Source organism: Crotalus tigris, unplaced genomic scaffold, assembly GCF_016545835.1.
Source record: "Crotalus tigris isolate CLP2741 ecotype Arizona unplaced genomic scaffold, ASM1654583v1 scf7180000018216.395306, whole genome shotgun sequence".
NCBI classification, from domain to species: domain Eukaryota; kingdom Metazoa; phylum Chordata; class Lepidosauria; order Squamata; family Viperidae; genus Crotalus; species Crotalus tigris.
Genome location: NW_024096886.1, coordinates 372,677 through 387,323, shown reverse-complemented (window position 1 = coordinate 387,323; position 14,647 = coordinate 372,677). Strand labels below are relative to the sequence as shown.

The window sequence follows — 14,647 nt, the reverse complement described above, 5'->3', positions numbered from 1 at the left end:
AGAAAGTCATAGAAAATGATAAAATTAAACTGCTCTGGGACTTCAGAATTCAAACAGACAAGCACCTGCAACATAACACCCCAGACTTAACAATTGTCGATAAGAAAGACAAAAAAGTCTGGATAGTGGACGTGGCAGTGCCTGGAGATAGCAGAATAGAAGAGAAAGAACTGGAGAAGATAACAAAATACAAAGACCTACAAATAGAAATAGAAAGACTGTGGCAAAAGCAAGCAAGGGTAGTACCAATAGTCATAGGCTCCTTGGGTGCAATCCCAAAACAACTGGAGCACCACTTGAACACCATTGGCATTGACAAATTCGCTATTAGTCAATTGCAAAAGGCGGCCTTATTAGGAACTGCTTCCATCCTGCGACGATACCTGTAATACCATCAAACATCCACATCTGCCTATCCCAGGTCCTGGGTAAGGACTCGATAGGTAGACAAAATGCCAAATCCAGGCTGAACATCTGGCTGACTGTGCGATGAATGATAATAATAATAATAATAATAATAATAATAATAATAATAATAATAATAATAATAATAATAATAATAATAATAATAATAAAGTTGGAAGGGAACTTTGAGGTCATTGAGTCCAATCCCCTGCTCAGGCAGGAAACCCTACACCATTTTGGACAGATGGCTATCCAGTCTCTTCTTAAAAACTTCCAATGTTGGAGCATTCACCGCTTCTGGAGACAGGTTGTTCCATTGGTTAATTGTTCTAACTGTCAGGAAGTTTCTCCTTAGTTCTAGGTTGTTTCTCTCCTTGATTAGTTTCCATCCATTGCTTCTTGTCCTGCCCTCAGGCGCTTTGGACAATAGCTTGACTCCCTCTTCTTTGTGACAGCCCCTGAGATATTGGAACACTGCTATCATGTCCCCCCTTGTCCTTCTCTTCATTAAACATACCCATTTCCAGCAACCGTTCCTCATATGTTTTAGCCTCCAGTCCCCTAATCATCTTTGTTGCTCTTCTCTGTACTCTTTCTAGAGTCTCAGCATCTTTTTTACATCGTGGTGACCAAAACTGGATGCTGTATTCCAAGTGTGGCCTTACCAAGGCATTGTAGAGTGGTATTAATACTTCGCGTGATCTAATCCCTCTGTTAATGTAGCCTAGCACTGTGTTGGCTTTTTTGGCAGCTGCAGCACACTGCTGGCTCATATTTAAGTGACTGTCCACTAGGACTCCAAGATCCCTCACAGTTACTACTATTGAGCAAGGTACCCCCTATACTATATCTGTACATTTGGTTTTTCTTGCCTAAATGTAGAATCTTACTTTTTTCACCAATGAATTTCATTTTGTTAGATAGTGCCCATTGTTCAAGTCTGTACAGATCCTCCTGTATCCTAACCCTGTCTGGAGTGTTGGCTATTCCTGCCAGCTTGGTGTCATCCGCAAATTTGATGAGTTCCCCATCTCTCCCCTTGTCCAAATCGTTGATGAAGATGTTGAAGAGCACTGGGCCTAGAACAGAGCCCTGGGGCACCCCACTACACACTTCCCTCCATGTAGATGTAGTTCCATTGAGGACCACACGCTGAGTACAGCCGGTCAGCCAGCTATGAATCCATCTGGTGGTGATGCTGTCTAACCCACATTTTTCTATCTTATCGAGTAGTAGATTGTGATCTACTTTATCAAATGCCTTACTGAAGTCCAAGTAAATTATATCCACAGCATTCCTCTGATCCACTAATTTTGTCACTTGGTCAAAGAATGCAGTAAGGTTTATCTGGCATGATCTGTTTTTGACAAATCCATGTTGGCTTTTAGTAATGACTTTGTTTGCCTCTAGGTGTTTGCTGTTTCATTGTTTGATTATCTTTTCAAGAATCTTTCCAGGTATTGAAGTCAGGCTGATAGGGCTATAATTTCCTGGATCCATTTTTTTCCCTTTTTTGAAGATGGGAAATACATCAGCTCTTTTCCAGTCCTCTGGTAGTTCCCCAGTGCTCCAAGATCTTTGAAAAATATAGTTCAGTGGTTCTGAGATCACATCTGCCAGTTCCTTGAGAACCTTGGGGTGTAATCCATCTGGTCCTGGTGATTTGAACTCGTCTAGGCTGGACAGGTGCTCACTTATCATTTTCTTGCCTATCTTAACTTGTGTTTCTATTCTGTTTTTTATGGCACTATGTTTGATAGGTTGGTCTGTTTTTTTCCCTTTGTGTAAAAACAGATGCAAAAAATGAGTTAAATAGTTCTGCTTTCTCCCTGTTGCTTGTCACCTTCTTGCCACTTTCGCCCAATAATGGACCAATCATTTCCTTCACTTTTTTCTTGTTTGAAAGAAGCTTTTTTTGTTATTTTTGACTTTGGTCGCAAACCTTAGTTCATTTTGAGCTTTAGTTTTCCTCACTTCATCTTTGCAGTCTCGGGCTATTTGTTGATATTCTGATTTAGTTATGTGCCCCTCTTTCCACCTTCTATACTTGTCCTTTTTATTTTTCAATTTATCAGAGAGTTCTTTATGCAGCCATGCTGGTTTCTTTTGAGAGCTGTTATTTTTCCTCTTTGTTGGTATTGTGCTAGACTGGACTTCTATTATCTCGTTTTTCAGAATTTCCCAAGCTTCTTGAGTTGTTTTCCCCTGGAGGATTGTCATCCATGGAATCCTTCCCAAGCCCTCTCTAAGTTTATTGAAATTAACTCTCTTGAAGTACAAGACTCTAGTTTAACTATGTTCTATTGCTTGTGCTTCCATAATGTTGAATTCCAATATTGCATGATCACTACCTTCCAAGGTTCCTGTGGCTTCAACACCTTCTATCATTTCATCTCTGTTAGTGAAAATTAGATCCAAAATGGCTAATCCCCTAGTTCCCTTCTCTACTTTTTGGGAGACAACAGCAGAGAGTAAATGGGCTAAACAGATTTCAGCTGTTGACGCTCCTTACTAGAGACTTTCAGATGGAGATATTAAAGAATGTTGATTCAAAGCTTTTTGAAACTTAAAATGAAGGCATGACAGGATGAAATTAACTTTGGACTAGCTTGGAATAAGTGGAACTCTGTCTAGAATTGTTTAAAGGGAAATAGCTCAGCTCATTCCAAGTCCTCTTTCCAAGTTCTTAGGAGAAGCAAGGCCCTGGGTCTCCTCTATTTTCTCCATTCCATAAGATGAAGGATGGGAGCTTGGCTTCCCTCACTTCCTGCCTTTTTTGCTGCTTCAGCTTCTTTAAAAGAAGAAGAAGGGGAAGGTAGGCAGCACAGAAGTTCTATCATGTTCCCACCAAAAGGATAACAATTCAGATTTCTCTCTCCTATAGTGCAAGAGAAGTGAAGTCTGCAGTTTATTTTGCAGAAGGCATGATTTGGGAAAGCAGAGTGAAAGGAAATAAACTGCAAACTTTCAATGAATGCATGGCTAAGGATGTGCTGCTTTGGTATTGGATTGCTCTAATGGCTAAAACATTTGGTTTCTATCCGAGAAACAAAACTGATTGAATCAGAAGCAAAAAATATATAATCAAACCCAGCCCAATGCTCATTTGGAGGGCACCAGTCTGTTACTTTAAACCACCCACCAAGTTACTGTCCACTGGAAAAACAGTTTTGGTGCTTTTTCTCATGGCATTATTTTCATTTAATTAATCCTGTAGCTACATATTTCTTTAATCGCTTTTGCTGCCTGTTGGTTTCTTCCTTCAGAATAAGATGTTTCACCTGACAAATTACAGTCCCAACTTCAGTAATTGAACACATCTGTTCAACTGTTAATGTCAGGTATGGGTTATTTGTAATTTCTGAGCTGGTTTTTGACCTATTTGTGAAACTGCTGCCTCCTGGCCTGTTTCTTTGACTTGATTTCTGTAGTGTTTCTTTTCTAAAACTGGAAGAAGCCTGAATTGAGTTTGGGAAACAGAAATAAGTCTTATTCTTTTCCAAGATGGTTAAAAGGCAAAAAAAAAAAAGTCAATAGCAGTAGAAATAAGAAAATAAAGTTTTAAAATAAAGCTATGTTTGCCACAAAATGTTGGCTATTACATCAAGCATTATCAAATCATAAAAATAACTGTCAGTCAAGAGAATGGATGACAGACTGACTGACTACCCCAAACCTAGTAATGACATAGTTTACAATTAATTCTATATCCACAATCAAGCAAGAATCAGCAGGAATAGTGAACCAAAGTGTGGGAATATTCTTTGCAATGATGAATTCCATAAGCTCTCTTCCTTATTTTTCAATTCTCTAAACTAAGAAAATATGGGAATTAAAACAACAGGTTATAAAGCTACCATATCTGGGCAAGACAAATCCAACTCTGAGGAACTTTTCAGGAGAAATTATTGGAGGTAGGGAGAGCCAGTTTCAAGGAACTGAAAAGTTTGCGAAGCTGATAGTGTCAAGTGAAATTGAAAACTTTGAAACTCAAAAAATTTTTGAGTTTCAAAAATTCCGATTGGCATTATAGTTGACTTTTTCTTCCAACATTTTCAACTTCCATTTACAAATCGTGATATTTTGTTACTTTTCTAAATTTATATATTTGAAAATCCAATTATCTCCAGATATGCAACATCTATGAACCACAGATTTTTTTTAAAAAAAATAGTAGGATCATGTTTCAGGTGAGTCTCAGCCTGTATTTTAAAAGCAAAAAAACTTTTTTTCTGGTGTCAGGTCCAAGTAGTTTTTCTTAATAATAAAGCCAACTTTTTATCTGTATTCCAGTACCTAATTTGTTAACAACAACAACATTGTCAGCCTTTCTATCCACCTATCAAGTCCTTCCCAAGGACCTGGAATAGCAGATGTTGATGTCTGATGATGTTAAAGGTATCACAGGATGGAAGCTGTTCCAAGTTAAGCTGCCTTTATACACAGTACAAGTTTCATTTGGGTTTTTTTTCCCCTTGGGTTTTTTTTCTTATTACATAGATTCTTCACATTACAGAGTTGCCTCCACCCAAAATGTATATTCTCATGACGTATCATTGGAATGCATATATAATCATCTGTTCTGTTTCTAATTACAGTGCACAGTCAATGATTTTTTAACAGAGTGGAAATGGTTAGAAAAGCTTTAATTCTCACGTTGGACAGAAATGATTGAAAATTCATTCCCTTTCTCATGAGCGAAAATGAGACCAGACTTCTCATGGGTCAGACCTGGAGATCTGATCATCCATGTATGGTAAGCTTCCTTTTTTGCTGCCTGCTTGGGACTCTCAAGCAAGTTACAGGCTGTGAACTATGTTTAATGTGGTAGGTCAGAAATGCTGGCATGGCATCCATGTAACATTCCTGATTTTTTTTTAAAAAAAAAAATGCAGCTATGTAATTGCCTCATTATTGCATATTTCTCACATATTAATTCAGTGTATTAGGGATATCAAATGTTGCATAGCAAATGCAATTTTCAGGAAAATTCTTACCCAAAAAAAGTGTAACTATTTTAGCATTTTCTTGATGCTTTTGTTATCTCCCTTGATAAAATGGCTCACCTGTGATAGAAAAAAAAACCCACCAAAGGGTGGGGTTTGTGTGAATTGTGTGACTATATTCTGGAGCAAATTGATCAGATTTGCAAGACAACAAGTGAATCTGAAGTTTTGTTCTTTAAATTCTTGATCTCTTCAGATGATCGAGTGACTGCTTAAATTTATACTCCAGCTGTAAGCTTATTCTAACTCTCAAGATAGCTTACAGCAATTTAAAAAATATATAGAGTATGAAATATAAAAAAATGAATTAAAATCAATCATTAAAATAATTCTCAATTAAAAGGTTAGCAAAGGATGTGTTCTTCCTAAATGATGAGAGAGTGAGAGCGAAACAGATCTCTTTAAGAAGCAAATTCCATAGTGTGGATATAATGGTATGTAAGAATGATCTTGGGAAACAGGGCAACTAGACACAATCAAGGGCAAGTCAGATAAGAAGTAGCTTAGCCAGCAGAAGGAATGTGGATGTTGCAAACATCTCAGAAGGGACTCTTCATAGTTTCTTGAGCTGAAAAGGTGAGATTTGCAAAGTTCAGTTAATGTAAACTTACAGTAATATAGAATTAGTTAATCTGGGTGTGTTTCCTCTTCACATTATCTTGCATGGCTGACACTGGGTATCACATAGACGACCCCTCTCTGCATATTGAATAGTTACTGTTCTGGCAATAGAGCATCTTCAAAAGGACCTTCCAGTTGATTTAAGCAATGGAGAGCATTCATAACAGATGAGGCAGTCTTGTAAATAATCACAGCAGTTGTTTTGTGCTTTAAAAGTCAACACCAATGTTCTTGATTGTGCCTGGTAGGCAACTGGAAACCAGTGCATCATTATATGATCCTGTCTTTTGTCCTGGTCAGCCATTTGCCTGTCACATTTGATCTGAGATGCAATTTTGGAAATTTTTCAACAGTAGTCCCATGTGCAGTAATTCATACCATAACAGTCATGATGGGTTCCAACTAAGATATCATTATTGCTCTGTAGGACTACAGTTGGTATGCTAGCTAAAATTTTGCAAAGGTACTCCTTATTACAGCTGTTACATGTTCTGTGATAGCTGGGGATCAAGAAGCAACCTCAAACTGTAAAGATGTGCTCTTTTGAGGAATGCCACATCATCCAAAACAAGCTTTATCTCCATCCCAGAGTTTATCTCCAATTGTACCACCTTGTACCTGGATTTAATGTTTTGCTTGCTCTTCCTCATTCAAGATTATTTTTAAGATTAGATGGTGTTCAAGGGCACTGCATATTAGAAAGCAGGGACCAGTAGAATCAAGTGTGAAGTGACAATGTCTTAATTTAGCCATAGAGAAATGGAAGTCTAATTCTAACTATATTAGAGTATTAGAAGTTGCATAAGGAACTTGCAATAAAAGTTTTAAAACCTTTGATTGAATTGTTTCTCAATTAGAAGATTCCTTATACAATTGAGCACCACATGGCAACAGATCCAGAACTTTAGTTTTAAATAATTTAATAGCTGCTTGAGACGTAATTATTTCCAGATTGATTTGCAAATTTAGCAATTGAAAGGAATGCTTTTGGGGCTGTTATTAGTAACTTTCTTGATTGAATAGATCAGAGGTAGAGGACTGAAAATGGACACTCGGATATTTAAAGTATTTAACTTGTTCAGTAAGTTTGCAGCTAATCATCCATCTTATTGAGGACTTAAAGTGTTTCTTAGAGAATACCAATACCTTCTCAGGAGCAGAAAAATAATAGAGTGTTGAGGGATCTTCAAAGGTCTACTTGGATTACAGTAGCTGTATAGAGAAAAACAGAGACGGAGTAATGGATGAGAGAGGATGGAATTGAGGCTTAATGCTGACTGGGGAATTCTGGGAGTTGAAGTCCACAAGCCTTAAAATTGCCAAGGTTGGGGATACCTGCACTGGATAGGTTGCCAAGGATATGTAATGGACTGAGAATAACCTTGAGAGATAGAAGGAAATGCTGCGCCCTAGACAATGATCTGATAAACTAAATCTGAGTTCAGAGTAAGTGGTTCAATACTGATACTGCCTAGTTCTCTGGAACATAAAGACGGGAGGGGAAGAGGTTCATTCAGACCTTCAATTTTCTGTTACTGTAACCTTATAATAAAAAGAGCATTAGTATTCATTGATTTCTGACAGGACTATCTGAAAGGGCTGACAGGATTTTACCCCTTAACTTGAATAGTAGTGCCATGATATAATGGAAGACAGTGGTTTACAAATGTAGTAGCTAATTTCTTCCAGGGTCCTTTTTTATGGTATGGAGTCAAATGCTGCCCTCAATTCTAAAAAGACCACATAGAGATCATCATTAGATTGGTTATGTATTTCTTAGCTAAGTGATGTAGTTACTACATTGGTCCATAGTTTAATGTTCAGACCTGAAACCAGGTTGTTCCAATACCAAAATATTTTGGAGGACATCCAATCCAAGAGTTTGTAATATAGAAATCCAGCATATCATTTGCTAATTACAGATAATAAGCTTATTGGGTGGCAATTTTTTTATTCATTTATTTATTTTATGCATTTGAGTCAGTATTGTCTCCTGGTGAGTGCCTGGACGAATCCTTCCAGTTTTCTTGGCAAGATTTTCAGAAATGGTTTGCCATTGTCTTCTTCCTGGGGTTGATAGAATGACTAGCCCAAAGTGACCCAGCTGGCATTGTACCTAAGGTGTACACAGTCTCCTGATTTCTAGCTTGGTGTCTTACCGTATCACATTTGTTACCTTTTTGATAAGCTGGCATAAGAATAAACCAATCTTTAGGGAGACAAAGAGTTATTTATGGCTCTGGGCAAGCACAGACTCCTACCATGCATGGTTCAGGCTGGGCAGAAAATTCACTGCCTTCAGATATGATTTATAAGCTCCAGAAACTCAAGGAGGATTGGATTGTTACTGCTGTAAGATTGACAAGATGCCAAAACAGACAATTGCCTTTGTTAGCTACAGCCTGCTGGACTCCAGTCCATACTCTAGAGCAGCGGTTCTCAACCTTTGTGTGACGGCCACCCCCGTCACACGGACGCGGCGTGCATGCGCGGTGCGCATGCGCGGTGGCGCCCCATGCACGGCATGCATGCGCAGCGGCGCCCCCTGAGGGGGAAAAATGGCGGATCGTGTTGTTTGGCGACCCCCGTAAAATGGTCATTCGACCCCAAATGGGGTCGCGACCCATAGGTTGAGAACCGCTGCTCTAGAGGCTAATTTTGCTTATCTTCCTTTAAATGTTTCTTATAAATCCCTTTTTAGGAAGTGAAAAAGAAGAGGCTTTACAGATGAGGGTTCTTGTGAACAAAAGAATTTGAGATTTAGATATCCAAAATGATAGAGCCAATGTATTCCACCTCTTTTACAGTGAATTGCCTCTCCTCCTGGTCAGGCTCTAAATATTTTTTCTTTATGTCCCTAGACATGCTACTCCTAGATATGCTATATATCTTTCATAGGAGGTTACCCCAGCCCAAATTGAGATGTTACCTATTAGTCCAACAACTAATACTGTAGATATATGACTCCCATATGAAAGCTGTACTTGTTTCTGTTCAGGCATGGAGTAGAATCTGTCTCACATGCTATTAATTATTAAATTGTCTGTAGTATACTAAAACGGCAATAGAATTTAGTATTTCCAATTGTTAACAACTTGAATTGCCATTGGGGCAAAGAGACTCTTCTTCTTCTTTTGAGTGATCACTCTTCAGAATCTTTACAAGATAGAGTAGACTAAAGAAACAATTCCATAGAGATCAGGACTGTTTTTATTGTAAAAGCTACAGTAAACAAAATCTTGCAAACCCAAGCAGTATTGTTTTAACCTTTGCTTTCTTTGATAGTGGCTCTTCTATCTTTCAAGGCCATTCCCTGAGATTTCCCTGAAGAAATCTCCAAGAAGGTTACTTTTTTTTTTTATCAAAAGCTATAGCTCCTAGAAATTGTCTGGTTTCTTCTCATGCTCTTAATCATTAGCTCTTAGTTACCCACAATTTCCCTTGCGATTTTTATTCTTTTTGTTGTTGTTAGTTGCGAAGTCGTGTCCGACCCATCGCGACCCCATGGACAATGTTCCTCCAGGTCTTCCTGTCCTCTACCATCTTCTGGAGTCCATTTAAATTCACACCTACTGCTTCAGTGACTCCATCCAGCCATCTCATTCTCTGTCGTCCCCTTCTTCTATTGCCCTCAATCTTTCCCAGCATTAGGCTCTTCTCCAGTGAATCCTTCCTTCTCATTAGGTGGCCAAAGTATTTGAGTTTCAACTTCAGGATCTGGCCTTCTAAAGAGCAGTCGGGGTTGATCTCTTCTAGGACTGACCGGTTTGAACGCCTTGCAGTCCAAGGGACTCGCAGGAGTCTTCTCCAGCACCATAGTTCAAAGGCCTCAATTCTTTTGCGCTCAGCCTTTCTTATGGTCCAACTTTCACAGCCATACATTGCAACTGGGAAAACCATGGCCTGGACTATACGCACTTTTGTTGGCAGGGTGATGTCTCTGCTTTTTAGTATGCTGTCTAGATTTGCCATAGCTTTCCTCCCCAGGAGCAAGCGTCTTTTAATTTCTTGGCTGCAGTCCCCATCTGAGGTGATCTTGGAGCCCAGAAAAATAAAATCTGTCACTACCTCCATTTCTTCCCCATCTATTTGCCAGGAATTGAGAGGGCCGGATGCCATGATTTTGGTTTTCTTAATGTTGAGTTTCAAGCCAACTTTTGCACTCTCCTTCTTCACCCGCATCAAGAGGCTCTTTAGTTCCTCTTCACTTTCTGCCATTAGAGTGGTATCATCTGCATATCTTAGGTTGTTGATATTTCTCCCGGCAATCTTAATTCCAACTTTTGATTCATCTAGCCCTGCCTTTCTCATGATGTGCTCTGCATATAAGTTAAATAGGCAGGGCGACAGTATACAGCCTTGCCGGACTCCTTTTCCAATTTTGAACCAATCAGTGGTTCCGTGTTCGGTTCTCACTGTTGCTTCTTGACCCGCATATAGGTTTCTCAAGAGACAAATGAGATGGTCTGGTACTCCCATCTCTTTAAGAAGTTGCCACAATTTGTTGTGATCCACACAATCAAAGGCTTTTGCATAGTCAATGAAGCAGAAGTAGATGTTTTTCTGGAACTCCCTAGCTTTCTCCATGATCCAGCGTATGTTGGCAATTTGATCTCTAGTTCCTCTGCCTCTTCGAAATCCTGCCTGTACTTCTGGTAGTTCTCGATCCACATACTGCTGGAGTCTAGCTTGTAGGATTTTAAGCATAACTTTACTAGCATGTGAAATGAGTGCAATGGTGCGATAGTTTGAACATTCTTTGGCATTGCCTTTCTTTGGAATTGGAATGTAAACTGACCTTTTCCAATCCTGTGGCCACTGTTGAGTTTTCCAAATTTGCTGGCAAATTGAGTGTAGCACTTTTACTGCATCGTCTTTTAAGATTTTGAATAGCTCAGCTGGAATACTGTCACCTCCACTAGCTTTGTTGTTGCTCAGATTTTCTAAGGCCCATTTCACTTCACATTCTAGGATGTCTGGTTCGAGGTCAGTGACCATCTCATTGTGGTTATCTGGGATGTTAAGCTCATTCTTGTATAGTTCTTCTGTGTAGTTTTGCCATCTCTTCTTAATCTCTTCTGCCTCTGTTAGGTCTCTGCCATTTTGGTCCTTTATCATGCCCATTTTGCATGAAACGTTCCCTTCATATCTCCAATTTTCTTGAAGAGATCTCTGGTCCTCCCTATTCTGTTGTTTTCTTCTATTTCTTTGCACTGTTCATTTAAGAAGGCATTCTTATCTCTTCTAGCTACTCTCTGGAATTCTGCATTCAATTGGGTGTATCTTTCTCTTTCTCCTTTGCCTTTCGCTTCCCTTCTTTCCTCAGCTATTTGCAAAGCTTCCTCAGACAGCCATTTTGCTTTCTTGCATTTCTTTTTCTTTGGGATGGTTTTAGTTGCTACCTCTTGTACAATGTTGCGAACTTCCATCCATAGTTCTTCAGGCACTCTGTCTATCAGATCCAGTTCCTTAAATCTATTTGTCACCTCTACTGTATATTCATCAGGAATATGATTTAGTTCATACCTGAGTGGCCTAGTGCTTTTCCCTACTTTTTTCAATTTAAGCCTAAATTTTGCAACGAGAAGCTCATGATCTGAGCCACAGTCAGCTCCTGGTCTTGTTTTTACTGACTGTATAGAGCTTCTCCATCTTTGGCTGCAGAGCACATAGTCAATCTGATTTCTATGTTGACCGTCTGGTGATGTCCATGTGTAGAGCCGTCTCTTGGGTTGTTGGAAAAGAGTGTTTGTTATGACCATCGTATTCTCTTGACAAAATTCTATTAGCCTGTGCCCTGCTTCATTTTGTACTCCAAGGCCAAACTTGCCTGTTATTCCGGTTATCTTTTGGCTTCCTACCTTAGCATTCCAATCCCCCATGATGATAAGGACATCATTTTTTGGTGTTAATTCTATAAGGTGCTGTAGGGCTTCATAGAACCGGTCAATTTCATCCTCTTCAGCACCAGTGGTTGGGGCATAGATTTGGACTACTGTGATATTGAATGGTTTGCCTTGGATTCGAATTGAGATCATTCTGTCATTTTGGGGATTGTATCCCAGTATTGCTTTTCCTATTCTTTTATTGACTATGAAGGCTACTCCATTTCTTCTGAGGGATTCTTGCCCACAGTAGTATACCTGATGGTCATCTGAGTTAAATTCACCCATTCCTGTCCATTTTAGTTCGCTGATTCCTAAGATGTCAATGTTCAGTCTTGTCATCTCTTTTTTGACTACGTCTAGCTTGCCTTGATTCATGGATCTTACATTCCAGGTTCCTATGGAGAAAAGATCTTTACAGCATCGGACTTTCCTTTCACCACCAGATATATCCACAGCTGAGCGTCCTTTCGGCTTTGGCCCAGTCGCTTCATTCTTTCTGGCGCTACTAGTACTAGCCCTCTGCTCTTCCCCAGTAGCATATTGGACACCTTCCAACCTGAGGGGCTCATCTTCCAGCGTCATATCTTTTTTCCTTTTAGTACTGTCCATGGGGTTTTCATGGCAAAGATACTGGAGTGGTTTGCCATTTCCTTCTCCAGTGGATCACATTTTGTCAGAACTCTCTGCTATAACCTGTCCGTCTTGGGTGGCCCTGCACGGCATAGCTTATAGCTTCATTGAGTTACGCAAGCCCCTTTGCCACGACAAGGCAGTAATCCATAAAGGGGTATTCTTTTACTATATTTATAATATCACTGGTCTTTTTTCTTGTGCTTGGCCGTGAACTGTAAATAAACTTGGGTGATTTTAAATCATTTTTCCCACTAATTGAAATTTGTAACTGCCTTACAAAGAACAAGTCCCAGGTTTTTCATTAAGGTGTCATAATTGCCTCCATTAACCGTGCAGGAGCACATCCCACATTCAGGGAGACACTGATTATCTTCCTTAGTTACACGCCAGCAATTACCTGGTTGGTTAAAACAGCAGCAAAGCCAAGAGTCATGGGAAAAAGTGGTGGCCCTATATCCTCAAGATCTGCAGGCTGAAAAGAATCTATAGGAACAAGCAGTTGCCTAGTTTATTTTCCTATGATGTGCCCATCACTGAAGTCCACAATGAGGTGAATCCAAACAACATTGCTGGTAAACAATAAAAATTTCTTATAGTGAGTTTCTGCCTATTTGAGCATTCCTTCCACAGAGCGGAGGGTGCGTGGTTTTGTATGGTGCCTGCATCCTACAGATGGGCTTTGCTTGTTTGTATGGCCCAGTTGCTGGCATGCTGCGGCCCAGGCGTCGGGGACCCCTGCAGTAGAGCAGTGAAGCCCTCTTCAATGCATGTCCTGCCACCAAGTAGGAACTCAAATGTGCCAGAAAGGGAACCTCACACTGCCTTTGGTCCAGATGAAGCATCTTGTCAGTGAGTTAGAGTTTCTACAGACTAAATCATGCCTCCTCCCTCTCCTCCAGCCCTAGTGGTGATGGACACTCCTGTGAGAATTTGACTCTTCTTTTTTTACTAGCTTTTCTTTTCATACAACCCATTTATCTTCCTATTTGTCTCATTTATTCTTTAGGATACAGAGTACTTCAATCTTTGATAACTTCATGTCCTTGACATCAGGCGCGCATGCGCACAAACACACACACACACACACACATGGTTTTTGGAATGATATTTAGAATTACAGCAAGGAACACATGAAAGGAAGAAATCACCACCACCACCACCCCAGCCACTGGAAGAGAAAACGCATACTATTTAAAAAAAAAAAAGATTGAGCAAAAATTAAAGCATGGATTGCCCTGGGGAAATATTTAATTTGTCATAACTTTTGTGTTGTACTGGGGGTTAGGCTTTGTTTGAATGAAAATGTCAATTTCTTTTTGTGGTTAGGATTGTTTTTTTTTTTTTTTTTTTTTTTTTTTTTTTTTATTGAAATTTTTCAAAAGTTTTACAAATAAAAATCCACCCCCCCCTCCCCAACCACCCCACCCCCCCCCGACTTCCCAGAACTGAATATAGGATTATTTAACAAATATTTTAAAAATAACATTTGCAATTTATAAAATAATTAATAATAATAATAAAAATCACAGTAATAATATATATAGAAATAATATACATAACATAAACTTTAAAATGAATAATATATACTAAAAAAGAAAAAAAATAAAAAATAAAAAGAGAAGAGAGAGAGAGAAAGAAGAAAGAAGAAAGTAGACGAAAAATAAAGCATATATATATATAAAAAAAAAAAAATATATGAATAATAATACATTAAAAATGTATATATATAAAAAAGAAAAAGAAGAAAGAAAGAAAGAAAAAACAATCATTACAAATTATAAAAAGGCTAAATAATATTTTTCCATATCCAAATTATGTTGTATAAAATTTATCCATTTTTCCCATACCGCAAAAAATTTTTCTTGAGATTGCTCCTTTAAGAAAGCCGAAATCTTTGCCATTTCTGCCAAATACGAAACTTTATGAAACCATTCTTGTAAAGTAGGCAAAGATTCCTTCTTCCAATATTGTCCTATTAACAACCTAGCGGCTGTAATCAAATTTAACATCAATATAACCTCCTTAGCATCACAGTCAATAACAATACCTAGTAAAAATAATTGCGGAGTAAATTTTACCCTTCTTTTAAAAATT

The 14,647-nt window shown here is 38.8% G+C and overlaps 1 long non-coding RNA gene across 1 annotated transcript in view; it reads left to right on the top strand.

Annotated features, from left to right (window-relative positions):
- The first annotated feature begins 5,040 nt into the window (after window positions 1-5,040).
- LOC120310492 overlaps window positions 5,041-14,647 on the top strand; it is a 40,171-nt gene continuing 30,564 nt past the window's right edge. The window contains exon 1 of the long non-coding RNA XR_005557369.1: window positions 5,041-5,161. This is a non-coding gene — a long non-coding RNA (uncharacterized LOC120310492). The remainder of the gene's footprint in view (window positions 5,162-14,647) is intronic.